This window comes from Nomascus leucogenys, chromosome 17 (assembly GCF_006542625.1).
Source record: "Nomascus leucogenys isolate Asia chromosome 17, Asia_NLE_v1, whole genome shotgun sequence".
Taxonomy (NCBI): Eukaryota; Metazoa; Chordata; class Mammalia; order Primates; family Hylobatidae; genus Nomascus; species Nomascus leucogenys.
The window spans coordinates 10,166,576-10,181,273 of record NC_044397.1 but is presented as its reverse complement, the minus strand read 5'-3'; the positions used below and the strand labels follow the sequence as shown (position 1 = coordinate 10,181,273).

The following is a 14,698-nucleotide window of genomic DNA, read 5'->3' as shown; positions in this document are numbered from 1 at the left end:
CCGCAGTAACACTGGCCACAGTGTTGTTGTAGAATTCCATTTTGTTATTCATAGTGTTTATAGTGTATCTTCTTTTTTATAGTTTTTTTGGTTGCATTTTATAGCTTAGTGTATATTCCTTTATATATACATTATCACAGTCAATTGGTATCATCTTTATTCCAGTTTGAGTGAAGTATAGCAGCCCTCTGTTATATTATGTCTCTTTACCCTCTCAAATTTGTAGTATAATTGTCTTACATACATTTAGAATAACACTAGACAATGCTATGATTTTTGCTTGAAACATCAAACATAATTTAGGAAATTAGAATCTATGAAAATAAAGTGAGCATTTTAGAGCTGCCAGAAAGAAATCTGACACAACCTGTTTTGTCTTTCAGTTTTTCTTTCTTTCCTTTATATTGATCATAGATATTATGATGCCCTATCTATTAACTCCAATATCTGGATTATCTATGAGTTTGTGTTTTTTTGTTTTTTTTTATTATTATACTAAGTTTTAGGGTACATGTGCACAACGTGCAGGTTTGTTACATATGTATCCATGTGCCATGTTGGTGTGCTGCACCCATTAACTCGTCATTTAGCATTAGGTATATCTCCTAATGCTGTCCCTCCCCCCACTATACATGTTTTATACAGTGATAGTCACGTTGTTATATATAATTTTTTTTTAACTTTGCAACTTACTTATTAAAAGTACTTTCCTTTGTCACCACACTTGTCCTCATAATTGTCATTTTTTTGGTTGCAACATAATATTCTACTTAACATAATTTAATTAGTTTATTCACTATTGACATTAAGTTATGATATTAGAAAAACATATCTTTACAGATAAGATTTATTCCTCCTCCTTTGGTTTCTTTATTTAGGATAAATTTATAATTATGAGATCTATGCTTCTGAACATTTTTACAACTGTTAATATATGATGCCAATTTATTTTTGCAAAGACAAGATAATTAATTCTTTTTCCAGCCATACATGAAGTTTCCAGATTCACCTCAATATTGTCAGCAAAGGAATGTCTATCCATCTGTCTCTCTGCAATTTAATAGGTTAAAAAATGCAATTTTCTTCATGCTTTCATTTTTATTTGTTTACTAGTGAAATCATTTTAACGTGTTAAGGAATAATTATATTTCTTCCTTTTGTATGATCTATTACAGTTTTTTAAATGAGTTTGTCCAGTTAGGGGGAGGTCTTTTCATCAGAAAACTCAGGTTGATGAAGGCAGAAATGTAGAGTATTTTGATTTGTTTGGATTATAGAGTATACAAGAGGGGAGAACAGAAAAACAAGCATGAATCAAACTGTGGCCAAATTACAGAAGGTCAGGAAAGGAAGGGCAACTTTCTCAGCAAGAATTAAGATTCTTTTCTTGCAAGAGTTGTGTCAAATGTGGACTAACAGTTATTAAACAGGATTTATCCAAATTGGTTCATAAACAAACAAAATCCTCAATTTCAAACCTCTCTTTCTTATGATTCATGAAACAATCAAATATCATCTTTGCTCTGCAGGGCAAAGACATGATATAAATATGTTAGTGTCATTCTGCATATGCTGAATGTATTCTTAATAAATATTGCTTTTGAGTGTCAATATTAGTTTTTGCAATCACTGAGTTTTAAGTGTAGAATAGTGGAGGGGAGAAAAGCAATATGTTTCCTCACCAATTGCTAGGTTCATGGCTGAGACTCCTATAAAAAAAATAGATTAACAAGATACAAATCTATTTAATAAATTTTAAATTATTTCATACAAATGTATTTATTATGTTTTATGTGACACAAGGCCTTCAAAATTGAAGACCCAAGAAACAGACAAACCGTGTGTTTTTATAAACAGTTGCACAGAAGTGTGATGGGAGGACAAAAGGGCATGATCTAATGGTCATCAACTGGGTCAGGGGAGATTTAGCAAGGCCTGTTCGTTTAGATTCTTCTTTGTGTCCCTGTGTGACATTCCTTCTTTTCTGGTAGAGGGTAGGACACCTGTCACATGAGAGTGTTCAGGGGAGAAAGGAGGGAGAAGGTCAGAAAATAACCTTTCTAAGTTTTACGGCCTGCTTCAGGGGAGGACAGCAGAGAACTTCCTGTTTCTGCTGTTTTCTCAAATGCCAAGGTGCCTTATTTTAGGGTAGCATATCTGGAATGCTGTCAATAGGTAGATAGGAATTGTAGTATACAATTTAACAATATACACTTCAGTAGGAAAGATGTTTGATTAATGCAACATCATCTCAGTAATAGATTTATTATCAATACACAAATTAATCTAAAAAATAGCATAGTAATTGTAGCAATCAGGGTCAAGTAAAATAGTGGCATATTCGGCTTGACTACCAAAGCACGCTAGCATTTCTATTTAGAGAGTTTGAAATTATCCCAAGCTTCATGACTATAATTTTCTTTGAGTTTATTCATTTTCTATGTTTTTGTGTCAGATATGTGTTCATGTATGTGCATTGATTTTTGAGATTTTTTAAATGATGTGTAAATACCTTTTTAGTTATGAATTTTGCAAATAATATAATGCTTGACGTACAGGCAGATTCCATGAATGTGTGCTTGATATGCTGCAAGAGTAATAATAAATACTAAATGATTGCAAATACTCTTCTTGCACTAAAGTTTACCTGATATAATTTAACACAAGCTTATCAAATTTATAGAAAATAGGATTTCATGTCTGTGATTGCCGTCTGTTATAATAGAATCCTAGTCCCAACTTTATACCGGCAGAGGAAAAACTTGTTGGTCACTAGATACAACTGCTTTGTTTGAGAGGCTTGATTCTTTGTTTATCAGAGCAGTAGGTAACAAAGGTGATAGATAAGAAAGTGCAGGGGACCGGGCACGGTGGCTCACGCCTGTAATCCAGCACTTTGGGAGGCCGAGGCAGGCAGATCACGAGGTCAGGAGTTCAAGACCAGCATGACCAACATGGTGAAACCCCATCTCTACTAAAGAATACAAAAATAAGCCAGGTATGGTGGTACGCGCCTGTAATCCCAGCTACTCAGGAGGCTGAGGCAGGAGAATCACATGAACCCGGGAGGCAGAGGTTGCAGTGAGCTGAGATCTCACCATTGCACTCCAGCCTGGACGACAGAGTGAGACCCTGTCTCAAAAAAAAGAAAGTCCAGGAAGCCTGGCCCAGTAACAGTTCCCTTGGTGAATGGGGAGATACAACCGCTGCACTTGAGCAAACTGAGTTGTACCATGTCTAAAATTCTAGCAAACTATAGTGTGGTTTCCTTTACATCATATTTTGTGATTAAAATGTTATATATATATATATATTTTACATAATGGGCTTTCTCAGTAATGCAACTCTAGAGATAAAGCAGGATTGAACATTTTGATAAAAACAAGTATTGTTTTATATCAACATTTTCTACTTAGGAATTGGCTTTTATATGGTGAAATTGATTTTTGTTTATTTAGTTTTGTGGTTTGATGCTGTCTACTAATTTTAGTCACTTATTTGGTCTTTGCTGGTAGAGGGGATATTATGATGACACTAGCTAAAACATCTGGGGGGAAGTTAAAACATTCCATTATCTGTCTGCTTCACCTACAGCATGGCAAACATCTGGACACTGCAAATTGTTCCCAGTTTTTGTATTCACATGATTACCAATGGTGCCAAACTCAGTCACTGTCAATAAACACCACTTGCATTGAAGTAACACGGTCACACAACTTGCAAGATCCATAAAGAGGATCTCAGTTGGGGAGTTCAACAAAAGCAAGGTTTTTACACAGCTGCATAGTCACCAAAGAAGAATCCCAGGAACAGGACATGTGACCACCTCATTTATTCATTCATTCATCTACTCAGTGTCATTCAATACATATATGCAATGCTGTTGAAAGAAGACTTTGGTTTTGGAAATGGTGCATTGGAGTGTGGTGTTGTTTAAATTTCCTCCAAGAGAAAATACCCCTGCTACACACTGATGCTCTTTATAACCATTCTTGAAATTTTGGTTTGATTAATTGTTTACTGAGGATATTACATGGGGCTTTCTGACTGGCGTGTTTCTGCCTTTTGAACACTGAGAGTATAATATTCTCAAGTTTCCCCTAGAGAAGAGGTACAAAAGATGCATTGGGAATCTCACACGAGCCATCCTATGAAATCAACTTTCTATTGTATGTTGTTGTTATTGTTATTGTTATTGTTCAGCATTCTTTCTTCATCTCCCTCCTTTCTTCTCTCTCTCTCCCCGTCTTTCTCTATATATCTCTATCGTTCTCTCTCTTCCCTCTCTCTCTCTCTCCTCTCTCTCTCATCTCAGCCAGAAAATGCTGTGCAGGTGTTATTCATCATTGAAAATACACTCCGTTACAGACAATTTAGTTTATGTGCTAGAGCAAATACACAGTTACAATTTATTTAATGCAACCAGGAAATGTTGGTATCTGATCAGAGCTTCTAGTTGGACAACACGAAAGAATTTAGCAGGTTTATATGCAGTTAAAGCTGAGGAAAGGGAAACCATTTGTGAGCAATTGAAGCAGTGCAGAAAAGGGAGAGTTGGTAGATTTCATTGTCTGTATTGCCTTTGATCATTCCCTGTTGTAAAAATTCCTCTTTGTGGACAGAGGCAGAAATAGAAAATAGCCATATAAGTTAGATTTTTTTTTTCCCATCAGAAAATGCCAGATGTATCTTAAGAGAGGTATAACAGTGTTGTGTTTTCTTTCTGGATGCACTGCCTATGGGAACAAGAACACAGGCAGCAGCTAGAAATTGATAGAACAAGAATCAGACCTCAAAATAGAGAAAGGAGGAGAAAACTGGGGAAAGCTGTGCAAAGCGCCAGGGCACAAAGCCAGTGTTTCAAAACAAGAAACATCCAACTCAGAAAAGAAGAAGAAATCAATGTAGAATCTCGGGGACCTGACTGTGGCTGACACATCCCAAGGAGAGCTACCTAGGGCTCCGAGCATACCCTGGCCATCAGGCAGCAATGGCTCTGAATCTGGGGAGAGCTGGTACTGTAAGCAAATTAAATTCCCGCCAGGTAGTAAAGTAGAGGTTGAGAGCAGTCAGGGACTGGCATTTGCCACTTTAGCGGCACTGTTTTCTTTTCATTTTTCGGAACTCTTGGGGGGTTCAATTATTTGTCTCTAATGATAAATATTCCGTAATGATGAATCCAGTGTTTTTCATTTATTTTGATTGTTTCTTCAAATTATCACCCTTGGCTATAGTATTCTCTCCAAATTGCTTTTGTTGAAGAAATTTATTTTGTGTAAAGAGGATAAAGGAGTCAACTAATTAGTCTTCTCAAATGTTAATTGTAGTACCAGTACTCGTTTACTTGGGATCTTTGTATAATGATCATAGGCTTTGAGGTAGGCTATAGTATAAATGCACTGTAATGTAAGTATAAATTCCATTTGTAGTTGAGAGTTCTCTGCACAGATACTCCAAAGATAATGAATCTATGTAATACTTTACGGACTGAATACTTTTTTCTCCTTTTGACATAATAGTGAATTACAAATTATATAAACAATTGACTGCTCTTCTCAAGCAAAGTCAAGAGGCTGCAATTACCCCAGGAGGAAGACTTTAGTGTCTTTGACCTGACATTGACCACAGTTTTCAACTTTCCAAATGTACTGAATAAGTAGAGAATATCAGATATTCAGAAATCTTCATTCCTTTTAATTAGCTTTTAATTAGCTTTCTATGTCCTTTAATGAAGATTCAAGTTTTTTATAATCATACAGAGTTCATGACTCCTGCGTATCCTTAATACCACTGAAGCCAGAATTTTACATAATAATTGGTTACTTAAAATGCAATAGCATGGTAGACAAACCGTAAGCTATGGCTTTGAATTAGCGTGGCCTTTGATAAGAGCTTTATTCCACTGCCCTGGGAATCCTATGCTTTAGGAAAGATTTGTTTAGAATTGGACAAAGATCAGATGTAGTAAAAGCTCAAATTCCTAAATCAAGTGACATGAATTTTAGTGAACCAGGGACATAAAACCGAATTGGCCCCAAAATTATTTCTTCCCTTGGCTTCTATCTCTACTCCACTGTCACCACCTCCAAGGTAACCCAGAAAAAAAGTGTAAAGGAAATGAGAAAGTTCAATGATAGGTGAGTCCAAAATTATTTTATTGAAAGGTCTAAATTCCTTACAGGTAAAAATTCTACTCTTTCCTGAAATACTATAATTTTCTGTGAAGATAGTCTCAAAGTTTTCTGTAAAATACCACTTAATATCACTTAACTAGTGTCAGCAGTCACTATTTTGGGTTGATCTTTTCTAAGGTTGTGATGAATTTCACTGTAGAACTTCATAGCAAATATAGTTTATAGGGCAAACAAAAAGAAATAAAGCACAGCAGGTGACGTGTTTAAACTACCTGAGAGAACAGACTCTACTTAAGAAACCTACTCTGTTTATGGCTTACATTGGAATGAATGTTAGAGCTGGTGATTATTGATGCAGTCTTCTCATTTAGTAGATGTAAAAACTAAAGAGGAGTGAAACTACAGGACTTAATGAAAATTTCAAAGCAGAAGTTTTGCTTTCATTAAAGTAAGTCCAACAATAGATGTATTTTAAAATGCTATTATTTATTAACCAGAAATTTGACATATACTTCAAAATATTAAGATTTAATTCATTTAAATATTTTATTTGAACATGTTACCATTCTCAATTTATTTTCTTTCTTTCCTTTTTTTTGTTTTTTTGAGACAAAGTCTCACTCTGTTGCCCTCAGGCTAAAGTGCAGTGGTGTGATCTCAACTCACTGCAACCTCTGCCTCTTGTGTTCAAGCAATTCTCCTGTCTCTGCCCCTCGAGTAGCTGGGACTACAGGTGCATGCCACCACACCCAGCTAATTTTTGTATTTTTAGTAGACGGGGTTTCACCATACTGGTCAGGCTGGTCTCGAACTCCTGACCTCAGGTGATCCACTCACCTCTGCCTCCCAAATTGCTGGGATTACAGGCTTAAGCCACCGTGCCTGACCCCATTGTCAATTTATTTTCATATATTTAGTTTGAACTTCATCTCATTAGCCTAGTTTGTTGAGGTTGGCCTATAGTCATAAGTCTTTTTGTTCTGAATATAAAACTTAACAGTATTGTTTACTGTTTCCTATAAGTTACACTCTAGTGAAATATTGAGTGATAGTTTTTACATTTGAGACATCTAAGTGATGAAAGTTCAACCAGTTACCTAGAGATAACATTTCAAAATGGAATATTTGGCACCAACATCAATAGAGACATTCTCCTTGCATTTATGTTAAATTTGTCTTCAGTCAATTCAACCATGCCTGGTTGTGCAACACTCTCCTTGATTATTGGTTTACTCCAGAGGCTAAAATGTAAGTGAATATTGTAATGCCCATCAATATTATCTACAAGGCTTATTCCAAAGCTTAAATCCAGTCCACAGTGGAGGGACTCAGAGTCCTACAGGGGAAACCTCACATGCCTGATGAGCCAGCCGCACATCAAAACAAGTAAATAATCTAAACACCCCGCGGGCAGCGCTAGTATTTCCCAGACAACTTAACATCTACAAACTCGGAAACCAAACGTATTTGTTCACCTTTAAGCTATTATTAAAGGACTGGTTACTTATTCAGAAGAACTTGAATTCTTTTGCCTCTATAGTAGTTTTGTCAAACTTTTTGATCTCTGACCCTTTACTCTCTTAGAAATTATTGAAGACCCCAAAGAGCTTTTTTACTATATGGGTTATATTTATCAACATTTACCATGTTATAAATTAAAGCTGATAATGTTAACACCTTTTACTGAATTTTAAAGAAGCAATACACTCATTATATATTAGAAATAAATAATATCTTTTTTAAGAAAAAATAGAATTATACTTTACAAATCAGCGAGAAGATGACAGTGGCTGGCCCAAAGGAAAACAGCTGGTTTCTCCTATCTGCTTTTGCAATCAATGTGCCATGATCTGTTATTTTGGTTGGAGTATAAGAAAAAAACTCAGGCTTCATGGAGATATGCAGTTGCAAAAGGATCTCCTCAAATAGTATCAGAGACCTACAGGGGTCCAGGGACCACACTTTGAGAATCACAGCTCCAGAAAAGGCAATACCTTTTTCCATTCAGTGCTTGGAGAACATGACCACTGGAGAACCCCAGTTTTATTATTCAGAAATGACAATGAGACTCATTTGTCCAGAAGAATGTAAAAATGTAAAAACTATTAAGTCAAACACTTCATTGTCAGAGAGGTTCCTATGATACAAAACCTGTATGTTCCAGCAGGGGCATTTTAGCCCACAGCTCTCTCCTGTATTCTCATGTCCTGCCCTTCAGCATTTTGAACTTATAAAACCCTACTGTCTGTCTTCTGGAAGCCTCAAAACTTGGAGGACAACTGTCAATTCAAAGCCATATATGAAGCCTATATTTCTACCAATTCTTGCCCTAGAAGCACTGACTGGCTTCTATACTCTTGTTCCAGTTCTAAGACACCATGGTACTTTGCAACCACACCAGTGATACCTTGATATATATTTTGTGTGTGGTCCTGGAAGTGCTTGGTTGAGTCATGATTATTTAGACTTTGGCAGTTCATTTTCCTCAGGAATAAATGTTGCATCTCTGGAACCCCTGGACTAATAATGTTAAGCCAAATACTCCAAATTTCTTATCTTTTATAATAAAATTTCTTGTCTATTCCTAAGGTATTTTAGTTCAGTCCCTTCAGTTTTTAGAAAACAGAAGCTAAGAAGGACTAAAATACTTTCCCAAGGGTACACGGAAAGTAGGACAGAATTTATGTCCACTTCTTTTTGGACCCTTAATATAAGTGTGGTTAGACGGTCTAATGGACTGAAATAAATATGGCCCTGGAAAAATATACCCGAAAGCCCTCTTCCACACTCATGACCTCACCTAGTTGAAACATTCCACAGTTGACCCCATGAACCCCAAACTCCAGCAACATAGTGTTGAGGGAGGTGAAGACCTTCCTGACAGAACCATGTGTTAGTTCAGGATCTCTAAGAAGGAAGGGTAACCCTAAGTCAAACCAATTAAAGTGACAGTTGACTTCTTTCTCTATATAGAAGAACCAATTCAGAAGACTTCTGTGCAGATATTATGCCACTGCTGACCTATATTTAAAAATATTTATGGGATTAAAGTTTTCTCTGGTGTTGGGGATCAAATATGCTTTAACAGATCTTGGCCCTTTAAGACAGAGATATGTTGGTTTCTTCATAAAATCAGTTTGGTAAGTCTGAGTTGTCTCCTTTACAGGGAAGAAGAAATGGCTTCCCTTGGAGCTATCCATGGAACTTATCTAAGGGACTCATGTTTTTAGCCTGCTTTGCCAGCTTAGGTCTGCCCTGCTTCCAAGTATTTCTAGCACACCAAGCTTCTTTGTGAGTCTTGCTATGACTAGTTTTTGAAATGGTACCTATGTTTTTCATTCCCAGAGACCTTATCCTGCAGGTTAATATTTCCAGTCCTACCCCCTACCTATTCATCGCCTTCTTTATGCTAGCCCCATCTTTGCCAGGAATCCACCCACCTGCCCCTGGTCCAGGCATATTGCCCTGCCCAAGACAGAGACTGACTTTAAGAGTAACCAAGACTAACCTTAAAAGCAACCAGTAAGCATGATTTAAGGATGATTGGAAAACCTCTCCTACCCCCAAAGTATTCCTCCATTTTAGACTTGGAATGTGACAAACCTCCTATTTGGGAATGTAGCAACAAAGAACAATGTGACTGAATTTGCACAGGGCACTGGATTAAATATTTTATATACTTCGTCTAGTTGACATCCATAACATCTCTATGGATTTTATCTCTAATTGGAGATAAAAATCATTATCCCCAATTTACAGTTGAGGGAACCAAGGCCCAGAGAAATTAATAACATGTCTAATTTAACACAACTGATATGTAGCAGAGGCAGTTTCACACTTCAGTCTAACTGGCTGTATACCCAGTGCTTTGTGCCTTGCAGAATAGAATCTGAAATAACCTCAAGCATCCTTAGATTCATTGTTGTTTACATGTAAGTAACATTTAGCATCTGGCCTTTAATATCTCTTTGATTTAGGCACTTTATCATTTTTATGTCACATGCTCATTCACCCTTGACCAAAGTTAGGGAAGATATATGTTCTTTGCAAACTGACTGATTGAGTACAGGTGTAAAGCTATGTCATCAAAAACCTTTAACCCCTTTCTTTGTCCCAGGTAACAGGCAATTAAATCAGAGTAGTTTGCTTCAGGCCAGAAGATCATTGACCAGCACAAGGCGTCTTTACTTTTTTTTTCTTTTAGCTTAGAGATACTATTAATGTCACAGAGCCCCATAGCCAAAACGAAGCACAGTTTTGCAAATGATGGATTTAACCTTTGTCTTTTGGAAGCTAGATGTGATTATCTCCATCAGCTTTTGTTCACACTCTTATAGCTCATTTTCTAGCGTTTTAATCTTCAGTCCTTCTAATTGCAAAGTTCCAAGGCTCAGAGAACTAACTCACTCTGCATTAATAACTAACTTGGCCAGCCAACTAGTTAGATAATCGCTTCTTCTAAAGATCTGAATTTAATCACATATAAGGTCATATGCATTGGCTCCTAGGATTAGAAAGAAAATAGACTTTTAGGAGGGGCACTGTTTAGCCTACCACAATCCATCTTCTGGTTCCCAACGATTCATGTTCATTCCACATGAAAAACCCATTCACCACATTCCAGCATACCCCAAAATCTCAACCCATTACTGCATCAATTTAAAATTCATCCAAATCTCATCTAAATATCGGCAACTAAGAAGTCAAAAATGATTTAGAATTATCATCAAAATCATTGAAAATAAGGTATATTTGAGAGGCTGGGTACATTCTATCCTATGGCAGAATTCCTCTCGTTGTTGCTTCTCATAACAGGCTCTTTATCAAGACATCTTTCTTACATTCAGCGTTGATATTAAACTTGTGAGGCAAATCAAAGAACTTCCAAGGCTTCACAGGAATTTTTTATTTGGCTAGATTCAGTTTTGTTTTCTGCTTAATTGTATCACAAACGGATGAAAGTTAAACAGCTTTTCTTGAAAGTCGGCTAGAAGCTTTTGATACATTGGTGTCTGAATGAGAGTCCTTCATGATGTCTGAATCAGTCACACTAGCTTCTTCTGGTTTTGAACTTTCTGTAATCTAGTCCTGGAGATTTGGCTATTTCTAGTGCCTTTAATCGCAGTGTCTGCCATGTGACAGACACAATCTCTGTATACACAATATTTTTCATGTCAAAGCTGCACCAGGCCGGGTAAGGTGGCTCATGCCTATAATCTCAGCGCTTTGGGAGGCCAAGGAGGGCGGATCACCTGAGGTCAGGAGTTGGAGACCAGCCTGGCCAACATACAAAAATTAGCCAGGCATGGTAGCACCACCTGTAATCTCAGCTACTCGGGAGACTGAGGCAGGAGAATCATTTGAACCTGGGAGGCGAAGGTTGCAGTGAGCCGAGATCACGCCACTGCACTCCAGCCTGGGTGACAGAGTGAGACTCCATCAAAATAAATAAATAAAGCTGCACCAAAATGTATTTTAAGACAGATTGACAAATAAAATGACAATTAGAGGTACAAACAAGTGAAAATTAAACATATATGGCTATAGCATTACAAATAACTCAACTGAGGTGACACACAAATAAACAGAAATTTTTCTTTTATAGCTACATTTGCTCATGCAGGTAACCTTTTATGTCACGACTTTCTGATCTGCTTAGTAACTGTTGACTTGTTTGGGGGTTTGTTGTGAAATATTTCCCAGTTTCTTGAATGTTAAAAAGCAAACCTTGCGTATTGTAGACTTAAGATGATGTGGTATTTCCATATCATTAAATATCCTTTCACAGAGTCATTTTTAATGACTGCATATTGTTTAATTGTATACAGACAACCACTTTTTTTGAATATTTAGTTTTTTTTCAAAATTTCTCTAATTGGGGCTTGCAGTATATACCTTTGTACTGAAATGGAGTTCAGATGTTTTAACATTTATTCCAGAAAGTATCTTACTGTGAATTAAGAAGATACCCTGGATTAATACACAAATGGAAGTGCTTTTTTATCTCAGATTCTGACATGTTTTCTTCTTAGCCCTTATTTTAATGTATTGGTTGAATAAATTGACTGTGTATCCCATTAAGTCATGATCACCTTACATATATACTTGTTTGTTATATGTGTTTCAGTACACTGTAAAGAAAGACTTGAGGAAGAAGGCTCAGCCCTGGTGAGCTGTGAGGGAGGGAGTGGGGATGATGGGGAAAGTCCTGGACCATGAGTGAGTATCAGGGAAAGGCAATCTTGCTCACTCACAGGGACACCTAAAAATCATTAAGGAGTAACTTGTTGAATGAGCAGGTAAGGACAGGTGCTAACAAGAATGATGGAGGATGGTGGAAGACAAACATTGTCTGCTTCTTAATTTACCCTAGGGATTCACCTGAATGGCACACTCATTGCTGTGCTTCCCCTGCCAAAGGGCAAGTACAAATAGTTAACACTAGGACGATGTCAAGGAATTAGAGAAGAGCTGTGGGGAAATGGAAGAGCACGTAGGCCCCTGAAACACCAGCTCAGAGATTGAGTGTTCATAATTATGGAAAGGCAATAATAGCCTGGAATTGTATATAATGTCACACCTCACCAGGGCCTGCAGTGGGAACTTCTGCTGTGAGTAAAACTTGTCAGTTCTGTGTATTTCTTCCTCTCTCTATTATGTAAGATTTTTATTTAAATCTTTAATAAAGTCTGGTTTCATTCTTCAACGTGTTTCTCTACCACATTTTAATGATTCATTTCTATCAATCATCACATCCGTCCGTCCTTTCTAATGCATTCCCAACAGTCTCCTGTTTCCTACCCATTGTCTGTATGCTTAGACTCAAAATAGATTCAAGCAGAACCAAAAGTCATGTGAAGAAGTGAAGTGGCCAAAATCCCTTTGATAAAAGCATGAAAAGAGCTAAGGGGCATCCTGTTGACCTGCCAAGCTGCAGGTGGTGGCCAAGCCCACCGCAGGTCTTCCTCCTCCAATTAGACCCATTTCTCCTTCATAGGGGGAATTCCAGGGGGTGTGAGTTTGTGTGTGTAGTATGTGAGCCATCCTGGCTTATAGCTGACCTGCAGTGCCCAGAAGGGTGCACCACAAGCATTGTTCCAGCTCCAAAAGAAAGAAAGGAGTCCATTGTCTCTTTATGACAGCCAAAAATAGAACTGCCCTTTTAAATACTGCACAACATTGTAAATGGTCCAATCTATTTTCTGGCTTACTATAACCACCGGGGCGCTCCTCCACAATATTGGTCTCTAGGTTTCTCTGAATCTGTTTGAGTCCTTTCCACACATACAGCAAGCTACATTTTTTTTCAAGGTTGAATTGCATTTCATTTTTCTGTTTGTTTTAAACTAAATTTAGCATAGTGTCTCAATTCTTAATGGTGTCTGCAACAACTCCCAAATTAGAAAGCTCTTCAAACTTCACTAGCAAAGTGTTGTTTTCTTGCTTTTTTCAAACCTTCTCACTGTGCTAACATCATAACTAATATTTGTCTAGTACTTTATAGTTTACAAAATACTTTCAAACCCATTATCTCCTGAGAGGTAGTATTATTATATTATCAGGAACTCTCTTTACCAAGGCAGAGACAGGCTCAAAGATATTAATTGATTTGTCAAAAGCTACACAGCTACTAACAAAGTTGAGACTGAAACTGGTTTTCTGGCTCCAGACCCCATGTCCTTTATACCACTCAGAGCTGGCGCCCTTCTTTACTAATTCCTGTCTATGTATTTCCACACAAGCAGTTACCAATGGCAAATATTATTATTATTTAGCAGGAAACTGAATAAAATTCAATAACTTGAATGAATGTCTAGAAAGATGCTCTGACCATAGATGTTGGTCAGAAATATTTTCTTATGTCTCTGCCAACATGAAAACAAGACACAAAATCAGTGGCAGGTACTTTTAAAGATATTCATAATTGTCATTTATAGAGTACTTACAATGTACCATACTCCATACAAATTTCTTTCCAAATACTATCTCAGTTAATCCAAAGAACAAACCTATAAAGAAAGTACTAGTATCCTCCTCAGTTTGTAGATGAGGAAACTGAGTTGTAAGAGATCATGTAAGCCCCTCAAGCTAGTAAGTGGTACAGTAGGGACTTGAACCCAGGAAACATGGCTCCAGTGAGCATACTCTTAACCACTAAACCATAAGGATTTAGAGCTCTGGTTCTGTAATCAGCCTTAAGGTAAAATTTCAGCTGCACACTGACTAGCTGAAATTTGGGCAAATATTTAATCTCTCTGGAGATCAATTTTTCATCTGTGACATGATGAAATAAGTGAATAAAAATTGGCACCTAGCTAGTCTTCAGTAAATGTTAGCTTGTATTCTACTGATGCTACACATTCTTCATTTATTTCTTTATTCCTCAACTAGGTATTGAGCCCTTCCTTGCTATGTGTGCCAGACGATATTTCTCTGCACACTTAGTTTTAAAAGGTTTCATATTTTGTGTACCCCCAAGATCATCAGCGCCCAAGGCTAACCAGGCACTTTTCCTTCTTTCCTGTGTTTGAGCACCATATGGAGTCAGGATTACTCACTTTGAG

General features: G+C 37.1%; 1 protein-coding gene across 1 annotated transcript in view; it reads left to right on the top strand.

The window, feature by feature from the left end:
- B3GALT1 (beta-1,3-galactosyltransferase 1) overlaps nt 1-14,698 on the top strand; it is a 581,131-nt gene that overhangs the window by 423,596 nt on the left and 142,837 nt on the right. The window lies entirely within an intron of this gene.